Here is a 25,363-nt window from a genome sequence, read left to right as displayed (position 1 = left end):
TTGGAGTTCATTTTCTGCATAGACGATGTTAAATGACACACTTGGCACTTGGATGCACAAAAGAAAAGCTTCATGTTATTTAATTGCCAAAACATACTGGACGCGTCATGCTGACTAAATGCTGCTTTTCTGCAGAGCTGAAAAATGTTGTTTATCTGAGGAGCTATCAACCCACGGTGACGGTCTCTAAGATGCTACCCGACTTCTTCTACAAAGCATCGATGGCTGAGACTCCTGGGTATCATGACAGAATGAAGGAAAACTTCCTAGAAATTAGGTTAAAACTGACTTTATTCATGGCTTTATAGCTTAGGAAGCTTCCTCACCTAGCCGCCATGATAAGAGCCGTTCGAATCCTCTAAATCAGACATGTCAAACTCAAGGCCCAATTTCATCCGGCTCCATACGTCTATTATTAATGGCCTGCCGGTAAATCACACTCCCACCACCCATACTACAAATCCCATAATGCACCGCAACAGCTGCCACCTGTGCACCACCCCTCCCTCCCCTCTGCTTCGGTTGTTTATTGACACACTAATCAATTTGAATTTGACACCAGCTCTCTAGATGTTGAGAAAACACTGTTGTCATGACGTCGCCGTGTAAGTGCAGTCGTATTCTCTGAACACCGTGGTCGTCGTTTCCTAAGTCCTTCTGGATTCTCCTTCACATCTTTCCTTGACCTCATGACGTGCGTTAAGGAAAGGACACAGGAGGTAATTATTTTGACTATTCGATCGTACATGTGCTCCTATAAAGAACATCCATAAATTATCTGTAATCAGGGTCATGGGAGGGTGGAGCCCTGGACAAGTCACCCTTCACATTTACATCTATTTAGAGACACTAATTAACCTGTTAAGTGCGTGTCTTTGGACTGTGGGAGAACTCCACACAGAAAACTCTATGACGTTAGATTTTCTGTGTGGTTTTATTTATTTGTACATTTCCAAACTCATTGCAAATAAAGACTTTCTTTTTAATACTTTCTGTTGCTCTGTTTCTTTTAGTTCCTTCCTCTCAGCCTTCACACACACTAAGAATACCTGTAGACATAAGCTGACCCCGATATCTGAAAAGGGGTCACTGTGATATTAGACAATAAGAAAAAAAAAAACACAAGGCTTGTGTGTGGAGCTGCAGATCAGCGAGGCTTTGATTTTCTCACGTTGCCCTCTCCGGAATCATCCGCAGAGCCTGTAGTGCCAACAAAACCAATAAAGGGTAGCTGGAAATATCAGCGCGGGCTTTGCTCAGGAAAGAAGAGATATTGAAGACAGAGGACGAGGGGAATAACACCGCTTTTAATGAATTGTCAGATTCTGTCTTCTGCTGCAGCAGCCTCGGAGCTTAGGAGTAAAATATCTTTGATTCTGGACCAGCTGGCATTTTCTGCGTCTGCTTCGGGGGCTGCTGGTATTTGGTGTGTGAGGGGCTTTATTTTTCAGGGTAGTAGTCGCAGTGAGCACGCATACAAATGTCCATTTTCTCAACAACACACAAAAACACACGCACAGCCTGTCTTTCATTTTTGAGAGCACTGTTTGCCAGGAAGCCACTGCAAAAATTAGCAGGGTATTTACTCCGGATTTGTGGCCTGAAGTTTAGCATTTTAAGCAGGATAACATTTAACACTTCCATCAGAAGAGGCTGATGGAAGTTGAAATTTTGACATACTTAAGGGATCACCAAACTTATTAAATACAGCCTGAGGGTGAATGTCTGGACCAAATTAATACAAATAACCGCTGAATCATCACGGATCAGAAAGCAGTCTGAAATGTACCAGATGAAAAGCTCGTTTTGTTGACCCGCAGTGATGTAGGAGCGTACTCCAGGTGTGTCAGTACACCGTGACATCACTGATGGGTGTGGTTACAGGTGCAAAGTCATCTGGGATGAGCTCCAGCCCCACTGTGACCCTGACGAGGATAAGCGGAACGGATGGACGTTTTTGTTGCCTTTGAACGAGACTGTCGCGTTGAACCAACATTTCTATAGCAGCCAAGAACGGACAAACTAAACACGGGTTCTTGATGGTTCTTTTGTGCCTTGTTCGGGCAATAAACGCAGCAGCTTGCGCCAGAGAAGTTGAGCCAGATCAGACTTTTAGAAAAATGCAGGCCGACGCCACGCTGCAGCCGCCAAACAGACGCTCAGATCAGTCAGTCTGAAACGTCTCTGAAACTGAGACTCTACTCTACCTGTTGTGTTCTTTGTTTAATCCATGTACCAGCTTCTAAACCTCCACGTTGCACGTTGTCTGTGAGGATACATTAGCCTTTCTCTTGCAGGAATAATGCCCAGTTCCCCAACGGTCTTCATTTCTCATTGAGCAGCAGAGAATATATCAACAACGCTCGTCTTTAACTGCTAATCGGGTCTTATTTCGCTGCGCTTTATGCAAATGAGATGAACTGCTGCAGGGCTCGTTTACGCGTGTCGTCTTAGTACATAGCCTGCTTAATTGAAAAGAGCAGTGAGGCTAAATTTTTCTGCTTTGATGGTAATCTAATCTGCATTAAATATCGACCATAGTGTCTTCTCATTCTCTCCATGCACCCTCATCTGCTCCTTCTTTTGTTTGACCTTCTCTCTCTCTCTTTCTTTCTCTTCGAGATGATTTACACTTGGACATTAGTCAGCCACGGGGATGCTCTCAGTCCCTCCTCTAATCACTTACTGGACCCGCTCCAGAGCAGTGGACCTGCATGCTACCGGCCTTTTTAAAAACGTCCGCATTGCAGGAAAGACGGAGGGCCGGCGAAAGAGGAAAAAAAAACGGAGTGATGCGAGGGAGGTGAATTCACAGTACGTGCAGAAAGGGGGAAAATGACTTTTCTTCTTCTCCTTTGGCAGACTGACATTTCGTCGGCGTGATTGGAGAGAGGCTCAGCAGCCAGGGGTTAGGATCCACGCCAAGAATGGAAGCCGTCGACAGTGTGTGATGGACGCTCACGCTGTGCCAAGTGTCTGCAGCATTGCCGGTAAAGACACACATCCGCAGCACACTGTACATATATACACTCCACTGTAATGGAAACAGAGTGGAAAAAAACTTACCTGAGGTTCATTTGACTTTTCCAAGTGTTGGCAATCCCTTCAAATGTCTCTGCTCTGTCTCTCCTACAGGCGTTTAAGTTACTGGATTAGAAACACAATTAAAGGTTCAGTGTGTGGGATTTAGTAGCAACTAGTGGTGCAGTTGCAGATTGGATACTCTCCAACGCCTCACCCTCTTCTTCCAAGCATGTAGGAAAAACTCTGGCTTAGAAATTGACTCTCACTGTAGATATAAAGGGCTTATTATAAGACAATAAAAACACAACGACAATCCATTTATGGAAACATACTATGAGCACCTTTAAATCCCAAATGGCACTCGTTATATCAAAGACTTCAAGTGGGATGTATTTTATTTTGAAAGGACTCAAAAGGAAAGGGTAAGTGAGCTGTCATTTTTGGGTTTGGTGGCCAAAAAAAAGAAGAAACGCTCGAGTGAGCAAAAAGGAGGGAGGGGGGTTAGAGCGTAACATGTCCCGACTGTGCCACACTGTGCACAGGCACAACCTGTTAACACAGTGGGCCCTCTATCTGCTCCGAGTCACTGATCCTTTACTTCACATGGTAGCACACACCAGGAGTCCTCAGAGGACAATTCAAAGTCATTCAAAAAGTGAAGACTGTCTGGAAACATGCGTAACACACAAAACAATCACAACATTTTGATGTCTAGTTTACTCCCTGTGGTTTCTTTAACAGCCGATGTGCCAAGTAAGAATCGTGTACAAACACAACAACAATCAATTTTCAATATAAGACATGTTGTCCTTGTGCTTTGTGCATTCTGGCTGGCATAAATATTAGTCTAAAGAGTATTGCATGCCTCTGCGGGAGTGTACAGTTCCTGCATTTGGCATTCACCCTACTATATGTTTATTTTTACCCACAGTGTTCATTACATTGTATGGTTGATGATAATAAATGAAATCTCAGTTGGAATCGTTGAGAGCTAAACAAGGGAACGCTTCCCAACAACAAAGACATTTGGTTTGGCAGCAGCACGCATGAGAAATTAGAGCTCGCGCTCTTCCTGCTCGCATACCTCGACAGCTTCCCCTCCTCTGCTTTCAGCGTCTTGTTTTCTCAGGCTTGTGTGGAATAAGAGACATCTGGGGAGAAATTGGGCACACACAACGAAACCCAGCGACGGAGCAGGGAACAGAGAGTGTTTACCTTGGATTCAGGTCGTAGATGAGGTTTATGACAGATGTGCTTCCAGGCGTGTGACATGATGAGGTGGCAGGCGAATTCAAGGAGACGAGATATGCAAAGTTTGCTCGCATGTGTCTTAGATGTGTCGTGGGTTTGAAGCCGTTGTTGCGTCACATTCACCCCCTCAAGGATTATCTTTAAAGGCATGATTTGTAATGAAGGTTCCCTGCTGCAGTATAGCGTGGTCTCTTTTTAAGTCACCCTTTAACTTCCCAGAAATGATGTTAAGATGGCACGTGCTTCATTTCGTGTCAAATACTTCGAGTTTACTTTCCAGAAAATGTGGAAATTCATCTTCGAATCTGTGGAAACTTGGAGTGTTAGTGGCTACTTGTGATGTTGGAGAGCCATCGTGTAGCTGGCAAACTGATTGGTAACATGCAAGCTGAATGTAACTATACCCAGGCGTTAAGTGGGATTGGGCAGGTGCCTAAGACCCTGAGATCCGGTGTAACCCTGTGGGCCGTGGTGTCCCACATCTGTTTCCTGCTTCTTAAAATGTAAGAATTTCCTTTTTTAAATCTCGATATATAATCTTTCATTTAATATTTATTTGGTCTTGTTCACACGTTTTTTACTCACCTGAAGATAATTTGTGGCTCAAACAGTCGCCTGACGTAGCAGGGCAGCGGTACACAGGTATTTTGGTCTCTGATTGTGTTAAGGTCCCACCTTTCTGTGTGCACCACCCACCTGTGTAAGCTGTGGTGTAATTGCTTCACCGCCTGGTCAGCTGTCAACATTTATAGATGCATTACACCTTGTACCCAGACGAGGAATAACGCTTTCAGCTGCAGAGAACACTTTTCAATCAAGGCCACTCCAGTATAAAGTAACCCATCTCTCCTAGGACTCTTTTATGTCGAACTCACAGGCCCTCAGCAATCACCCAGCCAGCAGATCTTCCATTATCCTGCACACAATGGCTCGTTGAGGTCTCTGTGAGTGAGAGACAGCCATCAGAGTCACAACAGCAGCTCCATCAATTTGTTGAGAGCTCTGGCTTTCTCTGAGAAATAAAGTGATTATGTCGTGGCCTTCTTGGTCTGGTGTTTACATGTGTGTGGGAGAGGTTAGAAGCAGGGACAGCGCCTGGTAGAGCACGTTTGATTCGAGCCTGAATTCTTTGGTTCTCTCGCTTGCATTTTTGGTCCATCTGTGACTACTGAATAAATCAGAAATATCCTCAAAAAGAAGCAGCGATATTCAAACCTCACAGCAAAATGTCTTGGCTTCTCTGTCGTTGGATAAATCGGGGTGAAAGGTGATAAAAGAGTACCACTTATAACAGCCGTGGATCAATTCATAGAGCAGGGCGACCGCGTATTGCAAGGCTTGTTGATTGATCTTTTTGTTTGACGTGTCCTTGAGAAAAACACCCAATCGCTCCCGAAGGCCTGTTTATGTGCAGAGAGTCAGACACAAGTATGGAAAATTGTTTTTTAAATCACTGACATGTGTCGCAGAAACAGGAAATCTATTTGTATTCATGTCTGCTTGTGATGTTCCTCCAAACCTCCTCCACACCCTCATATGCCTCACGATAAGTATATTATTTACTTGTATATTATAGTATGCAGGATGAGGGTGTGGAGGAGGTTATCTAATATTATATATAGAGTTTTTTCTGTTTATTATGTTTCATGTTTTCACAGTGTGAAATATGTATTAGCTGAAAATCATCTGAGTTAATCCTGAAGCAAAATAATTATTACCACAAATTACCAAATTCGTCCTGACGCAGCAGCGGATCTTAATGTGAATTTAAACGAAAACACTGTCAGCGTCAATAACCGCGTTTCCTTTTTAAATGGGAATTCATACAGTCTGTTGTAATGGGTTTTCTCCCCCTGCGGCAGCTGTTTAAAAAGCACTTATTTGGTCAATAGAAATGATTTTGGCAACACGTCGGGGGAAACATCTGGCTCCGCTTTGTACGTCCTTTAAGTTCTTCCACAGTCAATCATTCGTACTTCATATGAGTTTATTGCTGCTACAGGGTAAGACAATACTCTGCCATACATTTACTGTCCTGCAGTTCAGCTCTGACTCCCGTTTTCTGTAACTTTATACTTTTGGGAAATGTTGTACTGTACGACTCCGACCTGTAACTGAGTACTTTTTACATCCTTGTGTATTAATACTTCTTCTGCCATGATGTGTACATGCGCTGCTTCCTGCTAACCTGGTGAAAGTCTGACACAATGCAACAAAAACATGTTTGTAACTCTCAACATTACGGAAGCCCTAAGCGTCTCTGTTTCCTCATCATAACGAGTTCATTTAATTTGTTTTCTCAAGAGCTCAATAGTTTTATATAATTATCTCAAAATAACAAATGTTGCTGTTGTCCTGATATTACAGGATCATTTTCTTGAGATCTTGAGACAACCGGGATTTTCCCGGGATAACGACAAGATCTCGTGACAGGCCTCAGATTTCCGTCAGTATTTGCTCTAATCTTCCGTTGTACCGCTCGGGTCAGTTAGCAGAAGTTGTGACTTGTCATCCTCAAAAATCTTCCACAACTTTGGGTAATGAGATTTTTGAAACATGTCATCAAGACAGACCCATTGGCCTGTAGCGTGTAAACACAGGCACCGAGGTGGCTCAGGACTGAAATGGGAGGATTTTTTCTGACTCATTTCCCGGCTACGACGAACAAGGAGGCAGGAAGTCTCTTTTGGAGGACGTGCTCATTTTGTTCTCCTTTCACTATGAATATTGAGCAGGACTTATCAGCCGGCGTGCTGTGGTAAATCCTCTGCACCTGCAGCGTCAGGCTCCCAGAGACTCCGGTGGAGCGGCGCTTTGATCCTCTGCTGTCAAATCAGTACAGCTAGCGACCTTGTTTTTAGTGTTAAATGTGATTGATTTACATTTACTGCACAGGCTGTGTATGTGAGGGAGACATCTCTGTCTGCTTTGAATATGTAAACACTCACCACAGAGAGCTGTAGGCTTTAACGTGTATTACAGTGCCAACAGACTTTATCCATGGTGTTTGGATGTACACACCGTTTGTGTGGTTATTGGAGAAACAATGAAGAGGAGTATTGTGATGTTCAGAGTCATGAAATTCACATTTTCCAAGAAACAATGTCTTGAGATGTCTTTGTCTGACCAAAACCTGAGTCAAGACGTTTAATCACAATCATCTACAGCAGGGTAAGGCATCAAATTGTCATATTGGAGGAGGTGGAAGCAGAACATATTTCTACATTTTCTATCAAAAAATGAGTGAAATGATTAACCCAGTTGTTCTGAAATTGTTTAGCAAAGTGTTTTCAGACGAAGATATCAGTTATTTATCCAACGTGACAGCGACACAACCAAAATCTCATCTCCTGGTAAAGGTACTACGATATGTAGCACAATGCCAAACACTATATTACCACATCTATAGGCTGGAATCTCGTGAAATTTGATAAACGTTCATGGTTCTCAGAGGATGAACCCTAACTGTCCTTTGTTCCCCGTGTTCTAGAAGGTAGATGTTTGAGTTTTTTGGCCCAAAACTTGGTTTAAGAGGCGGCGGTTATCTCACTTGGTGGAGTATGTACACCCCACCCAGGTACAAAGGCTCTTCTTTTCATTTCACTTCCTTCTGTCATCACTCTTCTGTCTATCAAAGCTAGCGTGGCTATAGACACTTTACAAGAGAACCACTGGATCCATTATCAGAATCGATTTATGACCTTTGAGTTCCACAACACGGAGCCTGAGAACGATGCCATGTGTGTTTTTAGGTTGCACGTATGTGAATATATGTTTTTTCCCTTGTGGGCTCGGCACAACTACAGAGTGGAATTATCTCCCTGCAGCACACCACTAACCAGCCAACACTGCTTCACTCTCTCACACACTCAGAACGTAAAAAATATTCAGAGTTTTCTTCAGATCCGCACCAGCTCCCGGGCAGAATGGCTGGCATGTGTTTGAGGCACGTTTCTGCACAACATACAAGTCTTGTAAGCGCTGCCAGGAGCTGCGTTAGCATGTGAAATCCTGATGCACTGCAGAGAGAAACCAGTCCTGGACATGCCTGCGCGCACACACACACACACACACACAAATTACACAGACACGCATTCTCATGATTATCTGTTATCATGCCCAGTTGCCAGTCAAACACTCATGCACTCAGCCTCTCATATTAGATGGCGCCCTGCTTGGCAGAGGAAGAAAGGTGATAGCAGAGGGAATCTGGAGGCTGTACCTTCTATCAAACAGCAGCATTAGTATGCAGAGGAGCCCAGGAGCCGAAACACAGGCGATCAGGCTCTTTCTATAGCTGCTTGAAAAGAGATGAGGACCACTTAAAGGTGATGGGATGCCACCAAAAGTGTCCTTTTGTGCTTAAAAGGCCATTGAGCACATTTGCATGTAATATTTTACCCATTGGAGACGTTTCTAGTGGTGATGGTGATGTCGCCGTGGAGACATGTTTGGTTTTTGTTAAATAAGCACAGATTTCCAAACTGTTCGCTGCCATGGACTTTTCTTTCACTGGAACTGTATCGTGATTACATATATACATTTTGCTTTGATTGTATGAAATGTTGCATAAACACAGTAGGGTTGGGAGACATGTGCGAGTGGTGAGTTGTGTTTAAGGTTTAATTGGCTCATTAACTGTGTGAAACACACACTCGATTCAAACGACAGAAACAAAATAAAACTCTGTCCTGATCTTTCCTCTGTTCCAGCAATTAGCAGCTCCGGTCTGATCAAAATGAACTGTTCCTCGGCTCAGCTTGTGTGTCCACAGCTGATATATTTGACTAATTGTCCAACTCTAGAACACAGTTCATCTCAGTGTGCAGGATTTGGTGGTATATAGCAGGGTACTCCCGTTACTCACTTCTCTCCTTCACATAAGTTAAGAACACCTACGGTGGCAGTGTCAAGTGTTTCGTGTGTCAAAACTGCTTCCTATCCGAGGGCCAGTGCGTATAGATCTGTAGATGAGCTCCCTTAAAGTGACATCACTCTGCTTGTGTAAGGACACGTTGCTGCAGCTCTTCAGATATTGTTTTTCAATTACCTGCCACTGAATTGGGGTTGCAGCACAGGTCTCATCTTCATTTACAGACACTACAAGCGATGATTAGTTTTTTTATTTTTTTTATTTTCTGTCGAGTGCCAACATTACTGATGGTCGAGGTCGAGCAGCAGTAAATAAACAGCAGATTCACGGTGATGCAGTGAATCACAGTGTCCTGATTTTAATTCAGCTTCACTCATTTTCTGGCCTCTGACCGTCCGTCTGCACTGTTTGTGATTGTCTCTCGCTCTGTTTGCCGTGACCTCCGTCGCCATGGACACATGAGCATACGTACAGCGACGAACGCTATGGATGCGCCCTCACAGTGCGTAGCTCTCAGTCGCCCACAGAGTGTGTGATTGCACGGTGCAGAGCAGGACATCACGCAGCATATGGTGCTGTGCATTGTTGGGGTCACTCGATCTTATGATTGGAAGTTCTGCCTTAAAAAAAGAGTTTGAATGGAGGAAGAAGAATTTAAGGACTTCAAATATCAAAGACAGCATCTGTACTCCAGATAATACCACCTTCCTGCCTCAAATGAAGCCATAACTTGATGCCTAATTTGACATTTTTGTTACTGTTAAGGGCTGACACCTCCTCATCGCTCCTACAAAGTGAAAGCAGGAGTTAGGAGGAGAAGCAGCTGTGACTGTCTGAGAGGAAATTTCAGCCAACTCTTCTCTCATAAAATCTGACTACCTAAACAACAAAGAGTTCATCTGCAACACGGCGTCCAGTATTTAAATTCTGCAGTGAGTCAGGACCACCCACCATCTGTGAAAAGAGATCTGGGATTAGCTGGTAGAGCTATGTATTAGCTCCCAGGCTATTGGTCTTAACCAAGAATGGACCGAGCCTGGGTGACGTCACCCACAGATTTCTGAAACGCTGTTTTGAATAAAAAATCGGTAAAGACGTGGATCATCTGCAGATCTGAGGCGGGCTGAAAGAAGCCTGGGTGCTCAACAGGCCATCTGTTTCGACACCCACCTGTCAATCAAAGCGTCCCTGCTCTTAATCCTGCATAACTTTAAGCCTTAATATAATGTGAACAGGTGAGTTGTATATAAATTCACCCTCAGTACAGTTGTCATGAACGGGGAAATTAGCTACAGAGACCAAAACTGTTTTTTCTACCAGGCTGTAAACATGTTTATTTCTGCTGTGAAGTTGGACATTTGAACATGGGGACTTAAGGAGATTGACTCACTTCTGGAGCCAGCCTCAAGTGGACGTTAGAGGAACTGCACTTCTGCATTGACGTCACTTCACAGCACTTGGTCTTCTCTCGACCTCAGTACACTCTAGTCTTGGTTCAGCTGGTCTCCACTCTTAAATATTTTTGATGTTGTAACCTCACACAGGTTGTCTCTACAGTAGGCAAATAAATCACAAAGCACCCCCAGAATATATTCTTCAAATATATTTCCACATGAGCTGCCATGCTGGAGTGACGATATATCAAAGTAACTCAGCTGTCGCCGTCTGTGCAAACTCATTCATCAACCTTCAGAAAAAGAGACATAACAATAACTGCTCTACTCTCTAAGTCTGTATCTGTTCACTGTGGGGTTATTGTCAAAGTTTATTGTATCTACTGTTGTGCAGAGAGAAACAGCAAGTGTTTATTGTAACTCCAGTGGCTGCAGAGTGTGTCCCTGATGAACGGTCAACATGTGTACATGCGCTGCAGAGGTTATTATGAAGTGATTGATTCTCCGGAGAATTATGCACGCTTAAAACGGTGTCTGTGTGTTTGTGACTTGCTCCTCAGTAGGGCGATGATAAATGATGGACTAGCTATTACAATTGTTATTTGTATGCATGGCTTCGCATGACTGCATCACTAAATGGTGGGAGCGAGCGAGCGATGCAGCATACAGTGCAGAAGTCACACACAAACAGTCCTGCTGCATTCTCCATTGTCAGGCTTTGAAATCTTTGTCCCGTTCGATCAAGGCGTCAGACTTTCTCATCTTGATTATAGACACATGCTCACTACAATATTATTTTCACAGCTGCAATTTTTTGGACTCCAATTGCGCTTGAAGAAGTTCGAGAACCCAAATATGATACGTGTCCCATCTCGCAGTAGAGTTGTTGTGCTCTCTGCAAACAGTTATCACACTTCTATTTAAAAATCTGTTATCACAATAACAGTTTTGTGGTGAAATGTATCTTCTTATGTGTGAGAGATGCCAATTAAAACATGAACGAGGACGTTTTTCAAACAGGTGAGAGTCAAAACATCATCTCAGTGTTTAACACATACTGTGAAGCAGAAAGGTTGTAGGAAGATCTCGTATCTTGTGTCATCTGTCAGTCTCAACTTCAGCAACATGCTTACAGGCTAATGTACTCAGCCTTTTTATTGAGCCACAAGGGCTTTATTTACTAGTACTTTCTATACACTATATATATATTGTGAGCTGCTCTTGTCTTTATCTTGTCTTGTCTTGTCTTGGTCTAGTCTTGGTCTAGTCTAGTCTTAATCTTAGTCTAGTCTTAGTCTTGTCTCATCTTATTCTTGTCGTCTTCAAAATAGATTTGGGTGCAAAATTAACTTTTATGTCCACTGGTCAGCTAGTGAATGTGCAAATGTTTACCAGCTACTCGATAGATTACCTTTTTTTGGGCTGCTCATTCAAGCAAATCTATCTCAATCCAAGCAGCTAAACAATGCACAGTGTATTAATATACACGTATTGTTAGTTCGGACTATGACAGTAAAGGACCGTAGAAATATGCCATGAAGTATGACTGTTTTCCTGTATGCAGAAAAACACAGTCATACTTCAGACCCTTTATTTATACGGCGTTTCAGGGGAAATTATACAGAATAAAGTAGAATTTTACAGTAGAGACTGTTAATTATTATGATCTGTTTGGCGAGCCAGTTTCCTTTCTCTTCTGAGAAAAGTAAAAAGGATCCTAATCATCACCATTCACAGTTGATATGTGAGAAAACACTCCCCACACAGGAAGTCTTTCAGGAGCTGATATAATCCACACACAGAAACGTTGCATTGCTTATTTCCAGATGGAGAACCGCAGAAAAACAGATCAGGAACAATGTGTTTATCTCAGGACTCTTAACAATGATGAGTCAGTCAGTCAAGGTCATTTTGTCCTTTGTCCTCTCTAATAATTAAACTTAAAAATCAAAACTGTACTTCATTATTAAGTGACTTTATTGGTTCTATGAATCAGGAAAACACAATCGTTCAGCATCGTCAGTTTTGTTATATTTATTGATCTCAATACGATTATTAATGGGCGCGAGATGCTGGCGTGACCATCGAAGACGTGTTTTACACGTCCAACTACAAGACAGACACAAGTACCGATGATTGGCGGCTGTGCCGCAGTCTCACCCATGATCCCACATTGAAAGCAGTCAGCTGCTCGTCCAGCGAGTTGATTTCCTTGAGTTAGTGAGCACAAACGTTTGCAGGTCACCTCCTTCGTCACAGCGGGCAGAATCTTATATCCTCGATGACATCAGGGCTGCTCCACAGGAAGTTCCTTTGACCTTACGGAGGTTGAAATGTTATGTAGCCAGCCTCGAGTGGCTGCTCGAGGAATCACAGTTTTTGGGGATTTCCCAGCCAACCAGGAGGTTGCTGCTTACTTGACATCCGGGTGTGAAGTTGCAAAGCCTGATGGGGTTTTTGCCACGGCTTCTTTGTTCAGGATTTTATGATTACATATCGGTCTTTCTTTGTTCAGCCACATGGTGGTCCCAACACAATGAAAGCTTACATATTTACCTCCTCCACCCAGAGGCTGTCTGTATCGTACATAAAAAGCTAAAGCCGTTACCGTTTGGATGCCAACAGCACCTTGAAATAAAGTATTCCCTTTGAACCGAAGATCTTTTCTCTCATTTGTTAGTGATGATTTTCCCTTTAACCTCCTCCACGCTGTTTGTTCTTTACACATGTTTTCTTTCTCTCTCCTCTCACTTCTCATCTTCTGTATTCCCTCAGTTGCAGATTTTATTGAAGGACAGATTTATGTGTGTGTTGTCACATGGCACATGTAAGCGCATCCTTGTGATCGCCTGAAAGCACCACAGATCCTCTGTTCACATCACAATCGGCCCACACGGGGGTTGTAGGGAATACGTGTAAGAAGCCCATTATTTTGTGTCCATTAAAGCTTAGCTGCACATTTTGTAGACACAATGACGAGCAGGCCAATCCCATACGCCCTGACTCGTATAACGTCCTCACCATTAAAACGGTGGCGCTGAATAAATGTTTGTTCTCGTTACTGTAAATTTCTGGAACAGCTCAGCCCAGAGAAGCAGCTGGACTGCGTCTACAAATCTCTCAATCTGAGTCTCTTCATGTATACGTATCCATATGTGACCTGTTTTATAAAAGCGCTTCACGCTTGGTGGACGTTCCTGACGTGGTCGATCAGCGGGTAAACACAGTGTGCAAACACAAATAGATTCACCTGCCATAGTCAGATCACACACTGGGAGTAGAATGCATCTCTACAATCATTTCTCTCATGCTGCGTAACTATCGCTACAGGCTGATGGGTACAAATTGAGGATAATATCTGATGTATGTATCCAGAATTTTACTGCCAACCATCATTACGAACGATTTAAGTAGAAGAAATAGTCCACTCTACGTCCCTTTATTGATGTTCCAGACCTGCTGCAGAGCATCTATTGTCACATCTCAGTATCTTTTTTTCTTTTGTTCATCTCTGTCATGTATCGAGTCCTATCATGAATTGTAAGGATCTGCACAAGGCCGGGTTAGGTAAGACCAAAGCAAATAAAAGTAGAACATAATTTCTAAAGTTGGACTGAATAAATCAGCATATCATCTAAACCTTTTCTTTTGATTGCTAAGAGACAGAGGCAGCAGGAGCTGAAATTATTTAGAAAAACAAACATAAAAAGCTGAATATTAAATATAAAAGTTGAACTTTGCACAGATCTTTCTTCATTGATGAGTAGATTTTTACATATACCATCAAATTTATCCAGCCACAGCCATGGAATTTCACCATTTCTTAATTTTCTTACTGTAGTTTGTGATTTCACTCCATGAACTGTTGAACAAACTGAAGTCTGAAGAGACCTTTTGACCGATGATTGGAGAAATGTCTTTCAATGGAGTTCATCTCAAACTATGGATCCTTATTCACTCCTCTGCCATCGAAATAACTCTCAAATGTGGCAATATGTTCTTTTTCCAAAACAAAAATGCAATGAGGCTCAGTACTCATATTTATTTGGAATTGCGTATGTGTCACCTAAAGCTTTTATTGGTTCCAATAAAAGCTCTGATTAAAATGTCTGGCTCTCCATGTTCAACCATGTTCACCTGCAAAGTACTAACTTTATATTAAATATTAGCCCCTTTCACACTACACTTATTCATTTGATCCATTGTCAGTTTGGGTGACTGTGGAGAGATTATTCTTATTGTCGCGTCTGTCTGAGTTTACACGTGTCGTGTAACTGATTCTAACTTCGACATCTCCCTGTCACACTGAGTCTTGCTAATCACAGCCAAACAAGTTATGCCTCCATGATGGAATGAGGCTCTTGGTGCTGTGCATTTCAAAGGGTTCCCCTCGTGACCGGCCATATCCATTTGGATTTTGCTCCACAGGGATTTTGCCTCCCTCATTTCCTCCCTGCCACTGCAAAACCAAAGGAAATCAGTCTTTGCCGGTGCTGAGCCCCAGCCATAATGAGATTTGAGGGACATCAAAGTGTCTCTCCTTTGAGAGGGAAAAATAGATCGGATGAAAAATAGGCCTGCAATGCAAATGTCCCACTGTGATGATGAACATGAATCAGCGTCCTCAGGAGTGTTGCACAAAGGGATGAAACAAGTTTGGACAGCTGAGAAGTTTGGAAAATGAGTTAGTGGATGTGTTTGAAAGATAAGCTGTTTGTCTCTATATCCAGATATAAATCATGTTGTGATGAAAAGGCCACAGGGGGCTCCAGTCGAAGAAGAAGTGACACTCGCAGGTATTACCATGAAACTGTGGCAGAGCAAGAATCAGACACGCTTAAAACCGAATACATTACACCAACAAGTCAACAAGGGAAGGACAAGGAGTCTTTTATGCTTTTTTAATAGTTTCTAATTTGATTTCTGATCACTGACCTCACCTTCTCGTCATGCAGGATTAGAAGGTTCATCCGCAAACTTTGAGGTGAATCCTGGATTTTCAGCCTCGAAACGATGACCTGAGTTAAACCTGAGCTCTGTTGCCATGATAACACTGAGCATCATTATTGTGCAAACAATGAAATAAGAGTTGCTGTGTTGACAGCTACTTTGGTGTGATTCAGATGAGATAACTCGATCAGTGAGTACGTTCAGTGTTGTTCAGTAAACCTTTTGGATTGTCTGGTTCAGGTTTTCTAGTAAAATCTGAACACGGTCGATGGTTTGGACTCAATAAGGCACCTTTAATTAGAGTACAGGTTTTGATTTATAGTACCACCATGGAGCTAAGGACAAGCCAGGTGTCACAGCATGCACTCCTGTCAATGGTTTCGCACTGTTCCACTAATCTAATGGTGGCGGTAACATGCCAAGATATCCAGCAAAGTGCCAACAGAGGTAGACTGCGAGCTAGTAAGCATGGATGTAAACAATGCTGGATTAAAAATCTGCTTTGCAAATGTTTATAAGGTGAGAAATTCATATTCATACGTTCATTTGGCTTGTTTGTACAAGTAAACGTTACACGTACAGAACTGTAGCTATTTTATTTCATTCACCAGTGACTGAATACAAAATCTTTTCAGATTTCTAAACATGTCAAGGTGAGGTCGACTGCAAACACTATTCTTTACTGATGACTCACCTACATATCTTTGTATTTATGATTTACCTACAACATTCCTCTCCTTCTGAAATGGATGATTTTCTGAATGTGTGCAAGAATACTGTTATTGAAGCATGAAACGCTGCACGCACAAAGACAGACATAAACATACATACATGGATGGATGGATGGATGGATACTTCATTGATCCTGAGGGAAATTCAAGCATCTAATAGCAGCATGAGACACAGTAAACATACATTAAAATGAAATCTATGAAGGTAAATCTGAATTTAAACTAAACCTGAACTAAAAAAATAAACCTGTGCAAAGATTTTTACAGATATAAAACCATATAAAAAGTAAAAAAATGTTTTTTTTGTGATAGAAATAATATTTAAAAAAACTACAAGAGATAAGAACTCTATTATATAAAATAAAACTATACTGTAGAATTAAATTAGGCTGTAGACAATGAATGAAGTCACATCATTGAGCAGCAAAGAAGTTTTTCCAAAACTGTGCCACATTGATGAGCAGCTGTCATTACGCATTCATGTCAATGCACACAGCTGTGGCTATACATAGTATCATTAATCCATCAGATGCAGCCTACCTGTCAGCAACAATATCATCACCATCATTAAACACCAGAAAGATAATCACTTATTTCAAAGAACCGATACATGTGTTTGATTGACACATTACAAATCGTGCTGACGTGAAACAACCTTAAACAAACAATGTTTTTATTTTTAGGCGCCGTCTCTAACATTATTTTTCATCACCCACATATAGTTCTTTAAAGCTGGGCTCACACTCGTCTGAACACATTGTCATCACACGTTCTGCTTTTATCAACACCACTTTATGTGAGAGAAATCATGCTTTTAGTGTGAACGCATGTCTTATACATCTGACCACTGATCCCTCGGCACTCCTCCTATCGATTAATAAGCCGATGACGCATTGCAGCATCTTTAAATAGGAAGAAAAACACTTACACGATCCCTCATAATTAGGAAAAACACTTACATGTTCCCTCATAATTAAGAGCATAACGACACAATGCTCCCACTGATTGAACTTTACTTCATCTCATTGTTATTGTACTTTCTTAAATCGCTTTAGGAAATCAGTTCGTTCTGCCACACAGCACATTCGCCTGCACACACACACACACACTTATGTTTTAATAACCTGAATAAAAGATTGTCAGATTGACCGTGTGAGTAATGGAGTTCGAATGAAGCTTGACTGCCCTCACTGTTATTACAAGCAGAGCTTTTATGGGAACATTACGAGAGCATTTGTGCTATAAAAGCTGCTGGAAAATGGACAGTGTAAATGCAGCGTATCATAAGTAGCCTCTTATCCAAAAGTTAGTTTTGGACAGACAAGCTGATAAATCAAATTGATGCGCTTCATGAGCAATATTATAGTAGTTAAAATATGACATTTTTATTTTAACACAAGCTGAATGTTTGTCAGTTTGCTAGTTAGTATAAAATTAGATAGTTTAAAGGTGTGTGTCGATTAGTGGCACCTAGAGGGGAAGTTGCAGGTTGCAACCAGATGAATATTACTTTTAAGACAACAAAAACACAAATGTTCTTATTATCAGGTGATTATACACTAATGAAAACACACTAATGAATATTCCTGTAAAGAAACGACACACTGGACCTTGAGCTGATACAAACGATTTGCCTGGAGCGATATGGTAGACAAAACTGATAAGAGTGCGAGAGCATCATACAGAATGAGGAAACACTGCCCAGAGCCTCCAGGTGAGTCTGGAGAATTGGTTGGGGTTAAATCATTTGGCCTGTAACACTACTGGTCTCAGCAAACTCTTATTTTTCTGTCCCCCAGGAAGCTCTTGGTTTGTTTTCTTTTTACTCCAGCAAAGTGAGTAGAAATAGTGTTCAAATTTCAGATCTCCCTCAAACCACAAAAATAAAACAATAACACAGGAAGGGCACAGAAATAATAACTGATTTTATCAGAGGGATGAAAATCCCAACGGGCTGGTAACAAAACAACACAAAGGAGACAACAAATACAGTAATACTGGACAGCGAATCATGATCTAGATACACTTATTTCATAGCTACATGGTGTCAAACAATCAATGAAAATCAGGTGATGATGGTTTCAAATGTACAGTTCCCCCCGAAGTGGCCATAGAGAGATAATAAGGTTTATTTATTAAGGACAGATTTGACTACACCAGGCACTTTAAATGCTTTTGCATGCATGTTAAAAACATACTTGGCTCCCACGCTTTATTTAATTTCAGATACATTTCGTTCCTACGCTTTCATTAATTTCTGTGTACGAGATAATTGTATTTCCAGAGAGCCAACACAACAAACCTGCCTTTCACCCCAAAGCATGAAGTGCACGGCGCACGTTCAAGTATTATGAGAGGCGTGTTTTGCACACCCACATATTGTATCATAATTGTATCTTGTGGCCACGAATTAATCAAAATGTTAGGAATGAATTGTATCCTGCGCACAAGTAATAGCATTTATTTAGCTCTATAGCCACTGCAGGGCTCTCCCTACAAATGACCACCTAGCAGCTTGTTGTTGTGAAAGCACATCAATACACGTAATGTTATGTTAGGTTGGATATTGTTGCACCTCCACATCCTTCAAGCTAGCTGAAGATTAAAGGATGTTTCAAGCTGGATAATTTGTTTTTCTATGTTGAGTGTTAACTAAAATTCTCTTGTCAGATGGGTTTTTACTTTGAGAACACGAAAACAGGTGTCTACCCTGCATTATGTGTGCTTTAACATCTGAAAAACACTGCCACTGTAGAAATAAATGGAACCTTAAATGAAATCAATGGACACATCTCCCAGTTTTTTATGAGCCCAGTGTGTTGTCTCATTAGAAACACTCACAGTTTAGTATGTTGTTGTGGTGGTGAGCAAAATTATATACAGAGCGCTCTCCATGAGATCTCTTGAATATTGTGTGTAGGCAGTGAAATGATATACAGTGCTGCTTGTGAAATCTCTCTCTGTTAACTTCCCCCTGGTGTTGACAAATTGACAAATGATAATTTCCTTTATTTTTGTCTGTTGTGAATTAACACTTATTAAGATGTTGACTTGGTTGACACCCAGCCAAACACCCAATGAGCTCGTACATTGCGAAACATCTGCAAACATAAACTCAAGTTTTAATGAAGAAGTCAGTCCAAATTCCATGTTTCAACACACCAGCAGGGCATGTTAAACTTTGCTACCTTTCTGAGGAGTTGAAGATGCGAGTCTTCGTCTAACGGCTCTTTGTCTTATATAAATATTTAAAGTGACGTTCAGTGAGACAAAATTAAAAACAGAGACACTGGATTATATCCTGCATTGTTTCCTGTGAATCCCTTGAGCATGTGGAAACAATTTGGATCGTAGCGTGGGAATGGCAGACTCTGCCACAGATTGTGGAAGCTACTATATATAGAGAGATATTAGACTGTAAATACGAGAATTTTCTGAAATATTACAAACAAAACAAAACAAGCACATGCCAAGCATCTAGAGTCCTCATATCTTTATTAAAGTTTCCACATGTAAGACTTTGGTGCATCATCCAGACTCTGGGGTATGATCTGGTTGGTTGTAGGTTACTTTGTTCACTGATGTTGCCATATACATGTAGCATTGCTGGGTTGCAGCTGGCTCAGTGGACATGTTATATCTTGTCAAACTACTTCACCAGCTAGTATGACTCACTATACTAACTTATGTATTAAGACGAAGGTGTTGATTTTATCATAGGAAGTGTTCCTACTTCCTATTAGCCAAGAGTGATGCAAGACCAGGGGTCAACCAGATAACTGTAACTGAAGCTATGGTGGGGTTTTGCCAGGTGGTGGTTCGTGGCTTGGCAGAGCGGAGTAGCAGGTCTGGCTTGGGTGTTAGCTGATGGGGTGATTGGCAAACGGCGAGCTAGTTGGTCTTGTGGACGACGATGGTCCAGATAAAATATAGGAACAACAGTCTTGGGCACGTTGGCCAACAGGATGCTGAGTTCAATTAACTTAATGCCTAAAGACGTCATTATTACCAAGATGGAGAGCCTTTAAAGAATGCTTTACCTAGAAAATATTACTAAAAGCCTCGCTTGGCAACTTGAAGAAAACAACAATTTCCTAAGTCGCAGTTCATTTTGCAGTTGATTAATAATGAATCACCACATAACCTTTAACACAGTCTTGTCTGTATAAACCAGAGAACAACATGTTAACTTCAATCAACAGAGAACTTTGTCATGGGCTGGTGCCATTAAGGCAGAGGACAAGCTGCAGATGGAGTGATCCATTATTCAGAGCAAAGCCTCTCCAGTATCAGGCTTTGACAGCCATTTGTTAGATTAACTCTCACTTGTTTGCATTTGGACAAACTAGGCATCGTGCTGAAAAACGTATGGGCTACTTGAAGTGTCACATATCAACCTATACACACACAAAGCCCTTCGGGAGATTTAGTTAAAATGGTGGATGCAGCTGGGGTTTCGTGTTCATATTCAAAAAGGCTTAGACTACTCATTTGTAGTCTTAGTTTTTCATTGGGAGGATCTGCTGGCAAATGTCACGACTGCAGCCAGCCATTAAAGTCGGATTCTCCTTTTGTTGTTTTAGCACACAATCAGTGCAGGGGTCAAGAATATGTGTGCAAAGAATAAGGAAATTAAAGTAAATCGAGGGCAGACAATTTCTGGCCTGAACAAGGTATTGAACTACCTCTGAGTTATTGGTTTTCAGGCGTGTCTTTTATGGATTTATTTATTTATTTATTTCTAGCTGGATTTTTGATTTGGAAGTTTTAATAAAAATGATAATGAATCAACACACTCGGGTCCACAAGCACACACACACACTCCAGTTCTTCTTCAATTCAAAAAACTTATTGAAAAAATGCCCCTTCCTTTGTGTGAGTGTGAAAACTTCTTTCTGAAGCAAGGAAACAGATCATCAACATCAAATCATCGTCTTATGACACTGACATTTACTTAATTGTGTTGTACTGCTTGGAAAACAGAACCGTTAGCAAGTGGCCAGAGCAAAAGCAGACTTGGTGATATCAGTCCACAATTGGAGGTTGAGGTTCATTGGATTTTAACATGAGAAACCACTTCAAAATCTAAATTGGAGGAGTTGTTAAATAATGGTACCAACACCTCTACTCTTTAGCGGACTTGCAAAACATGCATAACAAATGAAGCGCACATTTTTTAAAAATCTTATTGACCTAGTAAATTGGACTTAAACTGGTTTGCACTGTAGCAAACACTCAGTAACAATCTACACTTTAAAGATTTGTGCTGAATTTTATGTTTACCTTTACTCATAACACTGATCAGGACTGTAACAATGTCCTTTAAATGATGAGTAACAATTGTCTTGCACGTTGCTTTGCTCCATCAGTGTCATTTATATGCTTCCTTATGTGCATTAAATAATGAACAAATAAAAGAATAATCTCTATAATCTAATATAACGATGCACACAATTATGTAAAATAGGCTGTGCTTCGATGAATTCCCTCACAGTGTGAACTAATAGACATATTACAAGACATCGCTGTGCTACCGTCTAAGTCTTAATTCAGAGGTTGTGTTTTCTCTGGTGTTATCCAATTTTAAATCCTGCTGCCAAATCAAGGCAAATATCTTACAACATGCACACTGTTTAACTGTAAATGCCAAGTTTGTAAATGCCGCGTATGTACATGTAAAAGTCAGCGCTGCTTTAACGACATGTAACAAACTAAAAGTGAACTTAGAAGTGAATAGTATGTTTAAAACAGACTCATATGTTAGTGTTTGTGAAGGTAGCAATATGGCAAAAATCATTCATATGACACATTTCATTTAAACTGTATACACATGCATACATGAATGGTTCACTTCATCAAATGTAATTAAACCAAATTAAAATAACAGGAGAAAATAAATCTTTGTAGCTTGTTTAACTGAATTATAAGATATTATTGGAATGAGTATTGTAGTAGTATTTTCTAGCATATCTGTTTTAGCACGTTTCCACCATATATACTGTCTAAGCTCGCAGGCTGCCATTGGAAATTAACCAGTCCAAGAAATCACAATATTATAACACTGGCCACAGATTTGACTGTGTTAATATTCCCTTTTGACCAAATTTGAATTTTGAGGTTTGAGTAACGGAGGACAATGGTAAACCCAAATCATGTCCCAGATGCTTGTCCATATTTTTCTGCAGTCTGTTTTGGGAATACATTCATGTAGAAGGGCTATTATCCATCTGTCCATCCGTGCACTCATTCCCGTCCTTTCATTCTTGAGGCCAGATGTCCTTTCCATGGCAATGTCCTCCAGCTCCCTCTCAGGCCAATCTTTCTAGGAATAACGTTCACTTGGACGATTCGGCAGTTTGTGACTTGGCGTCCAGCACCAAGGCTCAGTGCCAATGTGGGAATTAGAGTGACATTTATAAAACGCAGCCAAAACTAAGGTTGGGGTGGTGGATGGGTGAATAATTAATATGCTTGGTGAGACTCTTGGAGCCATGGGGTTTGTGGCATTAAGTTTCTTAATATGTAACCATGAAGATAATCTTGTCCATGTTTAGTAACTTTAAAGGATATGTTGGGATTTTTAGTCACACAGTGTGGCTTCAGGGATTGCAGTGCCAGCCAGTCGGTTCACCGCTTTGGGTCTAGAATAAATTACCACAACAAACCAAAACTGGTTGGATTGCCGGGAAAATCACTGCTCCCATCCTGATGACTGTGGTGATCACTTGACCTTTCTTCTTGCATCACCATTGGGTTGACATTTTTAGTGAAGAATGACCTTTTGTATGTAACTATTTCATGCATTTTTGTCCACAATCTTTGGGTTGTGGACATAACAAGACATTTGAGGACATCACCTTGGCCCTTTGGGAATTTTATGGACCAAACAACTCATCGATTAATCAAAAAAAAACTCAACAGATTAAGAACAGACTAACTTTGGAAGATTCCCAGTCCATTTGGCTTCCGATTATGTTTTCACAGAACGAGGACTGTCGATTTTGGAGTCTCGCTCGTAAGGGATGGTTTCGTGGCCAGTATGGACAGAAGGAAGATTACTGCGATCAACAACTCTCTTAATCAACATATGTCATGTGAGTGCTGTATTAATGTAGACTTCAAGAAAGCATGTTTGTCGCTTAACCTTTAATATATATATATATTTTTTGAGTAAATTTACCCTTGAACATACTGTAGTTTTCATGTGTGTAGGAAAAAGACACAGTCCTCAGATAATTGGTTGTCACAGCAACTCAAACACATCGCATCTGCGACTCTTTAACTACTTGCAACCCTGTAGATTATACAACACATGCAAAGGCCACTTTAAAGAGAGACAGAAACCAAATGATTTGCCCGACAGTCGATGAAACTTGTTTGGCTGATCTGCTTTGTTTTATCGAAGAGACTTCCTGGAGATCAACAACAATCTCCATGCAATGTTCGAGCCTAGTGCAAGACATCGATAGTGGTTTCAGAGAAAGTGCTGCAGCTGCATTTGCAGTTTAAAATAAAACTTTATTCTTCACCACCTCCCCTGCTTCTCTGCAAAAGAAAGCCATCAAATGTTGACTTCATACTGCCGGGCATCCGGGGCAAGCAGATTGTGTCACTCACAAGCCGTGTCTTCCTCTATTAGTGACAGAAATATCTAAGTTGGAGGCTTCAGTCGTCATACATTTGCTTAGCACAGAATGTCTTCCGAGACCGAGGACAGCTGAATCCATCCTGCTGAACATTATTCCATAAAGCCGTGTCTGCACTATGTTAGGCTTCATTTTAAAAAACGACTCTCTCTCTCTCTCTCTTCCATATGATGACAGATCCTTGGCTACATTGACGTCAGGATCCTGGATGTTTTCAGGATGCTATGTGAGTCAGTGCGCGGCCCATTTGTAGCAATTATGGTAATTTTATAGCGAGGAAGAAGCTTCTATTTTTCTGCTGTTATTTTGATCAAAATAAGTGGAGTGTATTATCCCTGAAGTTTAAAATCACGCTAATATAGATGACGAGGACAGATATGATTCACTTCTCTCTGTCCGTCCATCCGTCCATCTGTTTGTAGCTTTGTTAGTGAATCAAACACAGCAAGCCCATCAGTTTAGATCGGACTGAGGCCTGATCCACTCTGTGATTATTCAGACATAAAGACCGTCGTGTTTGCAAAGTATGGCTTACAGATTGCATTCATATCAGTGCTATATGCTAACTGTCAGAAATTTCAGTTTTGTTGTCAAGAACTGTAATTTAAATAATTCAGTTTATACTTTGCTCCGAGACTTGTTGTGGAGTGCAGGGACAGAGGCTGGAGAACCTTCTATGAGCCTATAGACGTCGGCTATAGAGGCTTTTGGGTGTTACAGGGGAGGCCAAGAAGAGGGCCATTCAATCCGCGGGCAAAGCTGCAGAGAAGGCCACAAGGTGGCTTTGGATTAAAAGGGCTGAGCCGTGGACTGCTACAAGTCGGGACTTCATCAACCCTTACTGGGTTGCCTGGGCGAGGGTGTATGATGTTGTGAGGCCCGAAACACCTAATGATCCCAGGACACATCACTGAGGATGCGTCCCAGTGCATCCAAGAGATGTTTCTTGCACAGATATATAATAATAATAATTGTATTTGATCGGCCAGTCATTTCAGTTTATGTATCTGTTTCAGGTGTGAGTATTTGAAGCCTTTCTACATCTTCATTGATGGTAAACTGAATAGTTTTGACCTTGTGCGCCAATGAATCTAAAGTATGGACATTTTAAATTAATTAATTTATGAAAATCGTTCAGTTTACTCAGTTTGTCCTTGGAAATGTTACACTAACAGTGAAAAGCAGAAAATCCTCACATTAGAGAGGCTGAAACCAGGACATGTTGTATTGAAATGAGTATTTTTTAGTCAACCGACCTCAGAATTGTAATTGGTTTATGATTCAGGCACTACTTAATATTAGCATTCAAAGAAGGGTGAACAGACTGAATCCCATCATGGGAAGGAGCGATTGTTATTATATAACTGAGCGCTCAAACAAGCCGCCTCACCTGTCGATCAAAGCGCCCACGCTCTTAATCCTGCAGAACTTTAAGCCTTAATATAATGTGAACAGGTGAGTTGTATATAAATTCACCCTCAGTACAGTTGTCAT

At 41.3% G+C, this 25,363-nt stretch overlaps 1 protein-coding gene across 6 annotated transcripts in view; it reads left to right on the top strand.

The window, feature by feature from the left end:
* Positions 1-25,363, top strand: part of LOC104929205 (thyroid hormone receptor alpha-B) — a 188,901-nt gene that overhangs the window by 34,339 nt on the left and 129,199 nt on the right. For 4 of the 6 annotated variants that reach the window (XM_027289788.1, XM_019277736.2, XM_027289791.1 and 1 more), the window contains one exon: positions 2,863-2,990. The gene's annotated coding sequence lies outside the window, so the exon portion shown is untranslated. Of the gene's footprint in view, positions 1-2,862; positions 2,991-23,207; positions 23,318-24,065; positions 24,096-25,363 lie in introns of those variants that run through there. The other 2 variants (XM_027289789.1, XM_027289792.1) reach the window with 2 other exon arrangements.

This window comes from Larimichthys crocea, chromosome XVI (assembly GCF_000972845.2).
Source record: "Larimichthys crocea isolate SSNF chromosome XVI, L_crocea_2.0, whole genome shotgun sequence".
In the NCBI taxonomy this organism is placed as follows: Eukaryota; Metazoa; Chordata; class Actinopteri; family Sciaenidae; genus Larimichthys; species Larimichthys crocea.
This window is presented reverse-complemented; position numbering and strand designations above follow the sequence as displayed.